Source organism: Octopus bimaculoides, chromosome 10 (genome assembly GCF_001194135.2).
Source record: "Octopus bimaculoides isolate UCB-OBI-ISO-001 chromosome 10, ASM119413v2, whole genome shotgun sequence".
NCBI lineage: Eukaryota > Metazoa > Mollusca > Cephalopoda > Octopoda > Octopodidae > Octopus > Octopus bimaculoides.
Window position 1 is genome coordinate 29,527,206 of NC_068990.1, and position 10,757 is coordinate 29,537,962.

The following is a 10,757-nucleotide window of genomic DNA, read 5'->3' on the forward strand; positions in this document are numbered from 1 at the left end:
ATATATATAATTTTATCAAGAGAAAATCAAAATCCCATTATTTTCAAATAAAATATAACTTGTGTAGTATTTACTCCTCAGTGAGTTATCCAGGCAATCCCATTGTCACTGCCAGCAATAAAAAAAAAGATCCAGCTATCAGTCTGGAGGAAACCTGCAATCAATACTTGTGATATAAAACCTACAGATATATAACTGCCATAGTCTGGGACTGCAGTATACTCATTCTATAGCTTACAACTTGTGAAATGAGATTGTAGGATGTGTAAACTATGTTCAACAGCCTGTACTTGGTATTTAAAACACCAGAGAATATATTTGACTGGGATACAACTGATCGTTCTAAATACTGCAGTTAGTTGTTTGCTATATAACCCTACAGGATGTTTGGGATAAATTTGACAGTTTACATAAAAGGAGAAGAAAACAATATCCAAAAATAAAAGCAATTTTAAAAAAATCAAAAAATATCAAAACTCAAATCACAATCAAATGGAAATTGTAGTTGTAGCCGATACCAGTGCCACCTGACTGGCTCCCATGCTGGTGGCATGCAATAAGCACCATTCATACGTGGGTTGTTGCCAGTACTGCCTAACTGACTCCCCGTGCTGGTGGCACATAAAAAACACTACCTGAATGTGGTTGATGCCAGCCCTGGCCCTGACTGGCACCTGTGCCAGTAGCACATTAAAAGCACTATCCGAACGTGGCCAATGCCAGTGCTACCTGACTGGTTCCCCATGTTGTTGGCACGTAAAAAGCAACCACTCAGAATGGTTGGCATTAGGAAGTGGCATCCAGCTGTAGAAACATTACCAGATCAGATTGGAGCCTGGTAAGGCTTCCTGGCTTGCCAGTCCCCAGTCAAACCATGCAACCCATGCCAGATTGGAAAACGGATGTTAAATGAGGATGATGATGATGATTATGGCTGGGAGATAACAGTTCGCTCAAGAGAGCTGCCCTCAACTGCCACCAAAGACTGGTCTGGAACCTGATGCATGCCAAGTGTCTCTGGGAAGATCTTTTTCCCTGTGTCCATGGAAGATCTCTGAACACCTCCTTGCCCTTGGCTACCAGCTCAGCCTTGGGGTTGCAGAAAACGGAGTTAATGTCTTTCTTAGCCATGCCCCACACATAGTAATCTAAAGGATTACAATCAGGGGAATTAAGATGCCAGAAATTCTCCAACAACCTCTTCTGAGTCTTTCTGGTGGTACAGCACCAAGCTGAATATTGCTGTCATGGATATGGCCTTCCAGCAACAACCCTCTCCAGCCAGGGATTGACCACAGTCTCCATCAGCTTCACAAAACTATCTGAATTGAGCCTCATTTCCTGTTCAAAGATGTGGGGGGCAGTATGACATCACCCTCAATGGAGACACACCCAAAGACCTACTGACCACAGCCTCGTAGTCTCTGTTGCCGCTGTCCATGCCACATCTTACAGCTTTTATAGTGTTCATAAAGCTTTGAGCAGCAGTCATGATGTCAGCGTTTTGATACTCAGCCCAAATCATCATGATACAGGTAAATGTTTTCCAATATTCAAATGGCTTCCACTCCTCTGAGTCAGTAACTTTTCTCAACTACATCTTTAATCTTTATGCTCTTCAATGCTGTCGACTATTCACAAGGTGTTCCCAAAAGAAGGAGACATAAAAATGTCATCAAATTTAGCCAAAACACCTATGGTGTGTATAGCAGATTGCTTTACACACCATTGTCCAGTGTAATCATCACATCATAGTTCAGGCCACTGTATATACCCATGCACTATATCATGATATATAAGCCTATCTATATTATACAAAACCATTTTATCATTTTATCATGACATTGTTGCTTCAGTTTCATTTCCATTAGAACAACAGTTTAAATTTTCATTTTATTTTTTTATACTCTCTCCTTTCCTTTCCTTACCCTCTCTCTCTCTCCCTCTCTCCCTCTCTCTCTCTCTCTCTCTCATATATATATCTCATTCTCTTTATTTGCTTGAAAGAATGGTAAACCATTATCTCCAGTTATGTTTTACTGAACGTGTTGTCAACATCACAGCATATCACATAACATAGCAGACCCTGTTAATGTCTTATCAATTGTAACATTAAACTGCACAAAGGTTTCTAGTTAATTACACTAACGAGCATCCTAGAGTATGTGCCTATGTGTGTTCTGGTCATTTTTGTTTAATCCTTTATCATCCAGATTACTCTCTCAAATATACTGTTTGTTTATTCACATTTGTTTTCAATTAATCATGCATTATCTCATAGCTTTGAGATTTTCAAGATGTGATTGTTTATTTTTAGAATGACATTGCAAGGTAAGTGTGAGAGGCTGGATCTAGCTGCTTTGAACATTGATAATATTTTGACTGGATATGGCCAGTTTAAATGCTAAAGGATTACCAACTGTTTTTCCTTGCTTGGGGTTAATTGAAGCAAAAGCTCTATGCCCAGATGCTCTTCCTGTTTGTCTTTTTTTAAGTTATGGATTTTTCCAGGGGAATTCAAAAGCACAGAGCCAATGGATGAAATGTCAATGAATGTCACTGTTTACAGCTCCATATCAGTTATAAACATTCCCATAGACAGACTTACATATATATATATATAGAGAGAGAGAGATATGTATGTATATCAAAAGGATGTGTTATAATACTATTCCACAGCCACAATCCAATAATACTATTCCACATATACACAAACAGCCATACCAACATCCAACATACCTCCATCAACAGCTTCCCCACGGATATCATTATGGTTTTGATACCTGGGCAGTACCATTCAATCCAGTGGTGCCAACAGCACTAAAATAAGTGTTGTTTGGTAACAAACAAACAAACCACAACTTTCAAACACATTTACCCTACGTACAACCATATTGATAAACAAATTCCATAAGTAAATTACAACCCCCTCCTAAATACATAACTAAACAGCAACAACTCTATACACATCATAACTGAAAAGCTCCGATTTCTAGGACTCAGAGTTGCTCATTTTCGATCTTCAGTTTTTTTAATAGGAAATAAGAACAAACATCTTGTCCTTAGACAAGATGTTTAACTCGATCTACAGCCTGAGGTTTTATGCATAATAAAGACTTTATTTTTTACTCACTGGAAAAAAAAATTGTTTTGTTTTCGTTGGTATTTAATTCATTACGTTTGAGTCCAGTTTGCCATAATTTCTTATGTTTCACAGGTCACAAGCATCTAATTTGTCTCACACACATGCACAAGCAGACTTACATACATACATATGTATATATTGGGGGGAGTGCTATACAGATTTTGTATCCCTTTCAGGGGATTCATAATGAAAATAAACTATATGAATTATCTTCATCATCATCATCAGTTCACATCCACTTTTCCATGCTTGCATGGCTAACCAGAGCTTATTAAGGCTCGTTTTCTACAGTTTGATCCCGTTCCTGTCATACCTCTTGTTTCCAAGAAAGTAATATTTCTCCATGGCCAGACATGTTTTCATAGAAAACTGAAATAGAGAAGACATTGCTTGTCAGTTACAATCATTCATAACAATCACACAATGTCAAGAGAGTCACACACACACTGACACATATGCATCTCTCTCTCCATATACGAGCGCAAACAAGGATATATGATGAGAGTTCACATCACAATCACATTGTACTGGGTCAATCCTACTGCATGGCACCTTGAGTTGACCTTATAATTTACACACACGCACGACATATGAGACAGTGTCAAACCATCATCATCATCATCATCAATCTATTATACTCTCCAACCCTCAGGCCACATCAGACTGTCTTCATTAAAACACTCTTACTTCACTGCCTCTCTACCCCCAGCCATCCCCCTCCTTCTTCTGGGTCACTTCTATTATTGCTCACCACCTATTTTTGCTTTTGTCCCATCCCTTACCTTTGTCCACTGCTCCCCCTCCTGACTCCACCCCCAAATAGCCCTGCTACTTTTCCCATCATGTTCTGGCTCCTAGAAACTATGGATTCTCAAGAAACATTACCTAATTCAGATCAGGAAACCCCAAGCTGTATTAGACCTAATGAAGGCTTGGCTGTCTTAACAGTATTGTTGGCCCTCAGGCAAATCGTTACACTGGACCCTATACTACTTATTGACAGCAAGCCACAGCATACATAGATCGGAAATGGATCCAGTGTACCCATCCTTAAGGCAGCAATGGGCTTGGAAATATATTAGAAAACACTTGCCCTAAGTGGTGTGCAGTGGGACTGAACCTGGAGCCAAGTGGTTGCAAAACGAATTTAACCACTCAGCTATGCTTTGCCTATTTAATGTCATGGATTGTTTAGAATAAAAATGGACAAATAGATTTAATATCCTAATGTATTCGCTGATTGATGATAAATCCTGTATGTTGTGTGTATTAATTATATATTAGCAGGACCTGTGAATATTTCACAGAATTAATGGTAAACCTGTTGGCTTATTTCTGAAAACTTCATCCAAAAAGCCTGAAAGTGTAGCCTGTGTTGTGTCTGTATGGAAAGATAGTCGCTCATCTGCTGCTCATTGAAAAGTGAAAGAAACTGGAATACGATGATTACTTAATGCATTTTATATATACACTTTATATACTTTATGTACAATTTCATAGACTTAATACACAGCACTCACGAAATAAATATTTATGCTTCTTTTTCCATTTTCCCCATAAACAAAAATATCCCGTACATATGATACAACCTTTAGTTAAATTGCATATATCTGCCATGTAAATAAGTGTGAATATTTTGCGGATTTGCACTTACACGCATGCGTTAAGTGATGGGTGACATAAAAAAAACTTAGTTCGATTTTTAAAAATACACTTTCTCTATCCAATCACCATCATCTTCCCCCCCCCCCCCTCTCTCATTCTGTCTTTAATCTCACCATCAGAACAACACCCTTCTGCTAAAAATATATCCTTAACTCACCTCCCCTACCTTCAGCTTTTTTTTTAGCAACGTAACAAATATTACTTTCGCCATACCTCACGTTGGACGCTTCTCTCTCTGTCTTTTTCTTTCTCCCTCTTCTGTCTTACTCTTCGCCTAATCCTCTTTTTCTCTCCCCTCTCTTTCCCTTCAACTAATCACGTGAAGGAGTTACTGATAAGCTACGTAACGCAATGATAAGCAGAATTACTATACAATACACACGTATTAATAATGTTACTAAGACAGTGTAGAACAGTTATCTCCCTTACATCTGGTGTCAGCAATGGCCGTTGATAGAGGAATGATGAGACGTGAAAGTCAAAGGAATTGAACTCGGCCATTATCTTTCCGACGCTTTAATAATTATGCCACCTCGCCAGCTTGTAATCTAGTATAATAATTGTTTCTACTTTAGGCACAGGTCTGTAATTTGTGGTGAGGGAGATTGTCGATTACATTGACCTCAGTACTCAACTGGTACTTATTTAATCGACGCCGAAAGGATGAAAGGCAAAGTCGACCGCGGTGGAATTTGAACTCAGAACGTAAAGACGGGTGAAAGGCCGCTAAGTATTTTGTCCGGTATGCTAACGATCCTGCCAGCTCGCCGCCTTATGAGTTTGTATAATAATGACGTACAGAAGAGAAAATAAATAAAACAAAATATCATTTTCTATGTAGAAGATGTTCCTGATGTACTTTTAACGTTATGGCGTTGTTGGTTGCTAAGCTCGAGTCAAACATGATCAGAGCAATAGTCGATGCTCTTGCCGTGACCATCTCGTCTTATTTGTCAAGTGTTTATCGTTTTTATAAAGCAGTCGTGGGATATAATTTGAGGAAAGTTCAGCGGTCATTTAAAGTCCCCCCCCCCCTCATACACACACTGACACATAACATAAGAACCATGCGACATACGGATTTTCTTAACTAGAGTAATTAATAACTATCAGAAAAGATAACTCTTACGTAATACTGGATGAAGAGTTATCTCCCTTGCTCAACGATTTCCCAAGTATTTCAAAATCAAAAATATTAATTTTTGAGAGTATCCACAATCATTAAAATTTCTTTCTGACCCCAACAACGAAGACTTGTTCTACTTCAGTGCTGAATATTATATCCTGCGTTGACGTATCTCAGTCTCAGACATACATGGCGTAAAAGAACCTAAATTATAAACATCCTTAGCAATAAGAAATTCTTACGAAGTTATTTCCAATAAATGTTTGTTTTATACTGTACTTGATCGCATAACAGACGCAAAATCGTATGAGACACATCCGATTTCAGCAATGCGTATTCAGGAAAAAGAGCCTCAAAGACAAAGTTAGTGTATGGGAGGCCAAACTTTGTTTTTAAAAAAGGGCACTGTCATGCTATTAGCTGTCAGAAGTGAAAGTGCTCACTGCTAGTGAAGTATGTGTCTGTCTGCCTGCATGCCTGTTGCTGGCCTGTCGATTCTTTGGCTACTGACAGCTAATACCATGACTGGCCGGAGCGAGCTATATGTCTGTCTGTCTCTCTCTCTATCTATCTATCTATTACTCGAAAGTTCGCGCGTCCGCGCTAACTAGTCGTGAGTAGAAAACACAAATTTAATATAAAAACATATTTCCTGAAATTGCAAATTATTTAAAATATAAAAATATAATTTTCAACAGAGAGAATTTATCAAAATAGAAAACAAATGAAGTTTGAAGTTTAAAAATAATAGGATCGACCACTCACGACTAGCTAGCGCGGACGCGAGTACCCTTATACTCTGTGTTTTCAAACGCATGGATATAGGTGTCAAATTTGTTCCAATAACTTTCGAGTAATAGATAGATAGATAGAGAGAGAGAGAGAGACAGACAGACAGACATATAGCTCGCTCCGGCCAGTCATGGTATTAGCTGTCAGTAGCCAAAGAATCGACAGGCAGACAGACAGATACTTCACTAGCAGTGAGCACTTTCACTTCTGACAGCTAATAGCATGATAGTGCCAAAAAAAGTGCATTTTATACGGTATTTGATCCAGTCAACACTTTTAGATTTAGACAAAAATATTAAGGCTTCCCATTTTGTTTACGCGGTGCTACTTTGGCATTTGATCTACAAAGGAAATTACTTTAGGTTATCTTTTAGTTTACTCTTCAATTTCTAAAAACCCGTAAAATATTGGCTAAAGATATTTACAATGTGATCGGCGACGAGACGAAGGCAGTTGCATTTTTACAGGGAACCAACACTGAATTCCCGTCATTTCTTAACAAAAAGAAAGGTGCCACTTTAGAGTATGGTCTAAAATTTAAAAGGAGACTGCTTTATACGGTTTTCTTAGTATTAAAATAGTATGAAAATGGAAAGTAACCTTAAGTGTCTCTTTTGTAGATTACACGCCAAGATAGCTCCGTCTTGAAACGAACTTGGACTAACATATAGGCGCATGCGTGGCTGTGTGGTGTGAAGTTTTGCTTCCCAACCACATAGTTCCAGGTTCAGTCCCACTGTGTGGAACCTTGAGCAAGTGTCTTCTACTATAGCCACGGGGCGACCAAAGCCTTGTGAGTGGATTTGGTAGATGAAAACTGAAAGAAGCCTGTCATGTGTGTGTGTGTGTGTGTGCGTGTGCGTGCGTTTGTCTGTGTGTCTGTTTGAACCCCACCATCGCTTGACAACCGATGTTGGGGTGTTTATGTCTCCATAACTCAGTGATTCGGCAAAACACACCGATAGAATAAGAACTAGGCGTACAAAGAATAAGCCCTGGGGTCAATTTGATCGACTAAAGGCAATGCTCCACCATGGCTGCAGTGTGTGTGTGTGTGTACAGAAAATTGGAAAATTTTTGGTATTATTTATTTATTCACCATTACACGTGTTTCATTTGCTAATAGGAATTACGAAGTTTATCACTGTAGACATGTAAGAAAAATAAGAAAGTTTAAATAATGCAGTATTATTCAATTTCTCACTTTGAGGAATTTGTAATAGGAAATCTCTGACATGTTTATCTAATATGTAAAACTTTGTAATTCCTATTCACAAACGAAACATGTGTAATGGTGAATAAATAATACCAAAGAATTTCCAATTTCTTGCTTTATAACTCATCAAATAATAACTCAGCAAATCATATTTCCATACTTCTCATTTTTAATGTATAGTTTGCATCAACACACAGCAGCAACTGAGACTACATACTGAATTGTAATAATGGAATAAGCAGACGTGTTGCAAAAGGAAACATCCGGGATTTACCCTACCTACCTACCTATATATATATATATATATATATTTATATATATATATATATATATATATATTTATATATATATATGAAGCATTAAGAAGCTGATTAGAAATATTAGAGTGAATCTTAACAGCTCGAAATGAATTTGTTTCAATATGTCTGTATATAATAGCTGATTTCATAGGCGCAGGAGTGGCTGTGTGGTAAGTAACTTGCTTACTAACCACATGGTTCCAGGTTCAGCCTGAGCAAGTGTCTTCTACTATAGCCTCGGGCCGAACAAAGCCTTGTGGGTGAATTTGGTAGATGGAAACTGAAAAAAGCCCGTCGTATATGTGTGTGTGTGTGTGTGTGTCTGTGTTTCTCCTCCCCACCACCAATACCATCGCTTGACAACCACTAAATTATGGGGACTTAGCGATTCGGCAAAATACAATAAGTACTAGGCTTACAAAGAATAAGTCCTGGGGTCGATTTGTTCGACTAAAGACGGTGCTCCTGCATGACCGCAGTCAAATAACTGAAACAAATAAAAGAATATAAATATATATATATATATCGGCCTAGCTATTCAAATTTGGGTAAAGTGGATCGAATCCACTTCACGCCTGCCAGGTTCCTACATTATATATATATATATATATATACCTTGGGGTTATTATTTTAAATCAAAATTAAGAATAACAACGGAACATTTACTCAAATTTATTGTAAAATTCATTTTGTGTGATATTTTACAATATATGTGTGGAGAGAGAGGTGGGGGAAGAGAGAGGAAGAGAGTTGTAAAGTGAAGTCGTATGGACTAATTGGTCTGGAGAAATGGCCAGAACGCTTTGATGTCGTTATCTCAACTGGTCACCTTCGATCAATAAGGATGCTATTTTCCCGTTTGCCTCAAGTAGATATGAATCGCGATTTTCATTTTCCACCCACGTTTCCAGCTGTCATGAAAGCAATGTTTAGATTTCCGGTAACAATGATCCATGGTTCTAACAAAGCAGCTGAGAGCTTCATCCTTATATAGCTGATGCCTTCTTTCAGTCAATCAAGAACGAAGACAAAATCCCTCATCGTTTTAAAGATGGTAACAGAAGGCTGGAGGGTTATATCAGCTGAAATGTTGTGTTAACAACAAACAAGATCAGGACAAATATCCGTCAAATGTAAATAATGAACAGACCAATGATCTAAAGCATTCCAAACGTGACCATCCTATATTTTTAACAGTTTCTCAAGCAACATATTTTTGTTAAAACAGAATAGGATGTGATCCGAGGGAACTTTGGCTGCTATTTCTAGCTGGTAGAAAAACCAGTAGAGGCTTTTTCTTAGTGACTCTGTGTGTGTGTGTGTGTGTGTGTTTGGTATGTGTGTGTGTATGTATGCATGGTATTGATATATGTTTTGTATTGCGTGCGTGTGATTCCTTAAAACTAAGAGTAAGAAAAAAGAAAGCAAAAATAATAAAGTTTGGAAATTCCTCTGCTGGCTGATTAGAATATTTTAAGATTATTCAAGTTGCTAATATTCCAGGTGCGGCAGAAAAACTCCGATTTTTTTATGTAGTGTTTTTGGTACCGAAACACTTTCAAACTTCGAATACTTGTATATTTTGTGTTACAGAACAGATAAAAAATTTTGTATTCGAAGTTATTTCATGTAAAAAATTGTCGTATTTCGGTAATTTCAACTAATCACTGACTACGCCGTGGAATGTAAACAACGGTGTCAGGGGATTTTTTCCCTTGAATAAAATTAGTGCCGTTGTTTGTCAACAAAAACTATCCGTTGTCAACAACAACTATCAGCGGTATATATTTCGTTTGTCACTGTTATTTATGACATCGTTCGTGCGTTTGTACTAGTTTTAGCTTTAGGGTTTTAGGGTTAGGGTTCGGGTCTTAGAGTTAGGGTTAGTTTTAGGATTACGGTTAGGGTTATGATTATTTTTGCCATAACCTTAACCCTAACCCTATAACTCATAACCATAACCCCAACCCTAAAACCCGAACCCTAAAACCTTACTAGGGAATAATGATATAATTAAACAGGGAATAACACACTTGACACCGAACAGCACTAACTGTATTCAACTGAATAGACGTCAGTGATTGGTTGAAATTACAGAAAGACGACAACTTTAACTTTATTAAGAAGTAATTTTTGTTAAGAAGGCTAAGATAAAAAGATGTTTTATATGACACATTCTACCAGTATCCCAAGTTTGAAAGTGTTTCGTTAAGAAAACAAGTGTTGCCTGTCAAACCAAAAAGATCCGAATTTTTTTAAGACACCACAAAACATAAAGACAGTACAAAACGCAAACATAAAATCGGGGTAATTAAAATAAAATGATAATATGCAAGAATGAAAAAAATGAGGCGCAATGTCCACTCGATCCCCGAAGTCGGATGGTTACATTTATCCAGTTTTTCACTTTTACGTTCAACGTCATGTAAACATTTTAACGGTTTTGTAACTCAAAAAATCCAAACACTCGCGTTACCTTTCTTCCATTAATCATTGTTACATCCGTCCTTAACA